General features: G+C 52.3%; 1 pseudogene; it reads left to right on the top strand.

Moving 5' to 3' along the window:
• LOC148519308 (U6 spliceosomal RNA) lies at window positions 1-58 on the top strand (annotated as a pseudogene).
• Window positions 59-792: the final 734 nt, after the last annotated feature.

Here is a 792-nt window from a genome sequence, read left to right as displayed (position 1 = left end):
GTGCTTGCTTCGGCAGCACATATACTAAAATTTTGAACAATACAGAGAAGATTAGCATTCCATACATCACTGTACTATAGTTACAGTGATGTAACCGTTAAGTAATTTCTCTATGACTGATACATTAATGTCTGTTTGACCTTAATTTCTTCTTCAGGGTCCATAGGGCTCCACAGGGAGACTTTGGGGGTGTAAGCGGGACCTGGAGGACCGGACACCAACAGCAAAGCTTTTCAATCCCAAGATGCTCCGGTCCTTCCCTCTATACCCCTGCCCACAGCCTGAGGGCACTTCAGTGTTGTTGGTGTCCGGCAGGAGCTGGATCACCATTATAACAGAGGGCTGCATTAAGCAGCCCAAGCTTTTATTTTAGGATTTATTTTATTTTCTACTTTTACTATAACGGGTGAGCAGCACCAGACTGTCCTCCGGACGTCTGTGCTGCCGCCCCATCAACCCTTTGCAGCGCCGTGACACCAAGCCTGTGCTAGATACTACTGGCCGAGCACCGACGGGGGCTAGCTAGTAGGCTTCCCAGACTGCAACCCGGAATTCAGGGGACTAGTAAGGCGGGGACCCGTGTTTTTATGCAGTCTTACCTCCGGTCTTAGGAGACAGACCGAAGGTGTTGATATGGACACTGGTGCGCCCATGACTCCATTAGGCCACCGTGGCATATAATTCAAGAGGAGAAGGCGCTCGCCCTGCAGCCCCTCCCCCAGCCCAGGGCACCATTCCACAGCGGCCCCTGTGTTCCCTGGGCTGCTCCTCCCTCTCCGAGAGGTGCGGCAG

The sequence above is a fragment of the Taudactylus pleione genome, unplaced genomic scaffold (genome assembly GCF_031769625.1).
Source record: "Taudactylus pleione unplaced genomic scaffold, aTauple2 ptg000191l, whole genome shotgun sequence".
NCBI lineage: Eukaryota > Metazoa > Chordata > Amphibia > Anura > Myobatrachidae > Taudactylus > Taudactylus pleione.
Note: the sequence above shows the minus strand (reverse complement) of the source record. Positions and strands in the feature narration are given on the sequence as shown.